Source organism: Phytophthora infestans, genomic scaffold (genome assembly GCF_000142945.1).
Source record: "Phytophthora infestans T30-4 supercont1.384 genomic scaffold, whole genome shotgun sequence".
NCBI lineage: Eukaryota > Oomycota > Peronosporomycetes > Peronosporales > Peronosporaceae > Phytophthora > Phytophthora infestans.
The window spans coordinates 26,708-29,357 of NW_003303375.1; the positions used below are offsets into that span (position 1 = coordinate 26,708).

Below are 2,650 nucleotides of genomic sequence, written 5' to 3' on the forward strand. Positions count from 1 at the left end.
AGGCGGGAAACACAGGTATAGTGGTCTTTGTAGACCGATTGAGCAAGATGGCTCATTTAGCGGCAGTGCCGGACACCATTGATGGTGAAGGTACAGCTTTGCTGTTTTTAGACCGAGTCTTTCGCCAACATGGCTTGCCTGAGGCAATTGTCTCGGATCGAGATCCGCGCTTCACCGCGAAGTTCTGGACGTCCCTCTTCAGAGTGCTCGGCACTCGTTTGGACATGTCCACAGCAAACCATCCGCAGACCGATGGTCAAACCGAACGCGTGAATCGCGTTGTGGAGGATACCCTCCGAAGCGTATGCGCTGAGGCTCCAAAACGCTGGGGCCAGATGCTCCCACTCGTTGAGTTCGCATTAAATAATGCATTGCACGCCTCGACAGGCTACACTCCGTTCTATGTGAACGGCCTGGTTAACCCTCGCGTCCCACTGACGCCGCCACGCAGTGCCTCAGGGCTTGGTGGGGGGAGGGATAGCCGAGCGGCTAGCTGATGTCAGCCCTGTTGCGGTTCGCAAGCAAGTCGATGACTTTGTCTCTTTGAGACTGAGCGTAATGCGTCAAGTACGCGACGCTATGCCTGAAAACCAAGACACGCAGAGGGAACATGCAGACGCCAAGGGCAGAAGCAATGTTAAGAGATTTGAGGTCGGAGACCAAGTTTTATTAAACGCTAAAAACCTACCTACTCATGCAGTGTCTGTAGTCTTCAAAACGAAGTTAAGACCTCGGTTCATAGGACCGTTTAAGGTCGTGACCAGGAAGGGCCTAGCGTATACGCTCAACCTTCCGAAGAAGATGCGCACGCATCCGGTCTTCTATGTTGGCTTGCTTAAGCCATATCAAGACCCTGCTCAGGTGAGCGCGGAGGCGTTGGCATCAACGGTGGCTGGGCCACGGACAGCTGCAGGGCAGCAGGTGATAGATCCACGGGAGGCTGAACGACAGCAAGTGGTGGATCCACAGATGGCTGATCAACAGCATGTGGCAGAGCCACAGGTCGCGGAGCGAAGTGCTCGTGATGCAGGAGCAAGGCAAGCTGAACGTTCAGCCGAGCGACTGGACGCTCAAGGTCAGAGGCCTGGTTGTGAGTCAACAGTGGTGGCTCTAACCTATCCACAAGGTGGATCATCTCTTCGAGATCGACCGATGGGCGGTGAACGGGAACGTTCGCGTCGTGGACGCCGGCGTCGTATGGACGCAGACGCCGTTCCGGCAAGTGCTGACTCTCCCCGCGAGAGCCCAGCTGAGGCAAGGCCTCCTCCTGCTCTGCTCGATGAGCATGGTGAGCTCCACTTTCACGTGGAACGCCTTGTGGCGTGGCGTAGACGCCAGGGTCGTACCCAGTACTTGGTGAAGTGGAGGGGTTACCCTCACTCACAGAACTCATGGGAGTTTGAGGTTATCCTCCGACAAGATTGCCCTGACGTCGTTGACGCTTACGACCGGGCACATCATGTGCCCAAGCGCCATCATGGCGTGCGACAGAGTCGGCCATGATGGCGCCTCCCACTAGAGTGAAAAGCGATCAGGTCAGTAGTTGAGCTCAGGCTCTGACCAGTGCCTGCAGCAGCCAGCTCGTACGTATGAGCGGTGCTCGCAGCAGGAGCAGGAGGTGGAGAGACCTCGTGATGTTAGGGACATGGTCCCGAAGGAAGCAGATGCTTCGTGTTGTGCTGAACAAGGTTCAGGCACAAGCGTCTCGATAGACGCATAGTTGTTCTGAAACAACTTGCTCAATGAGCATGATCCAAATGTGGATGCGCTGTAACAGCGAAAGTGGTGTCCCGGACGGGGATCTAACCATTGGCCCGTGGCTTGACAGGCCGGAGCTCTACCATTGAGCTATAAGGGCGATGCCCGTACGTCAGTCGGAGACCGGACTACTCATGGTATGAGAGGGCTGCGCCCGGGTGAGTTTGAACCACCGACCTCTGGCTTTTAAAGCCAACGCTCGACCACTGAGCTGAAAGGGCGTTGCCCTTAAGCTTGTCCATTCAAGGACAACAGTTCATGGAACGAGAGGGCTGTGCCCTGGTGGGCTCGAACCACCGACCTATGGCTTCCAAAGCCAACGCTCGACCACTGAGCTAAAAGGGTGTTGCCCTTAAGCTTGTCCAAGCGTGAACAATCGTTCATGGAATGAGAGGGCTGTGCCCTGGTGGGTTCGAACCACCGACCTATCGCTTGTAAAGCGAGTGTTCAACCGCTGAGCTGTTGTCGACAACTCGAATGAGTCAAGAGCATTGCTCTAAGCGGTTTGCAACTCTTGGAGTAGGCGCGGAGCGCGAGCGTAGGTCTGAGACCGCTTTGAGAGCAAGATGCGCACTGCGCTTGGAACATTGGACTGTGGGCCGACGACGAGAAGTTGGGCATCAACGATGCGTAGGCCGTTTGTGAGCTCACGGAGCTGTACAACGCTGGTGTGAGGGTGTAGTAACCTCCGCCGTCTTAACAAGACGTGACCTCGCTGATGAAAGTTTCGAGAGCGGAATGTTCTCATCTTAGTGGGGGAGAGTGTAACGGGCTTACATGGTGTGGAACACACAGGGGTACGAAGTACCCGGAGAGTTAACAAACTCTCAGTACATAAGTTGGAGTGACAAAAAGGTCTCTCAGTACGTTGGCCGAAAGCCACACGTTATGC

General features: G+C 55.4%; 1 non-coding gene across 1 annotated transcript; it reads right to left on the reverse strand.

Annotated features, from left to right (window-relative positions):
- Window positions 1-1,907: 1,907 nt before the first annotated feature.
- Window positions 1,908-1,979, reverse strand: PITG_31575. The gene has a single exon. It is a non-coding gene; the product is annotated as a tRNA-Leu (tRNA).
- Between the last annotated feature and the right edge of the window lie 671 nt (window positions 1,980-2,650).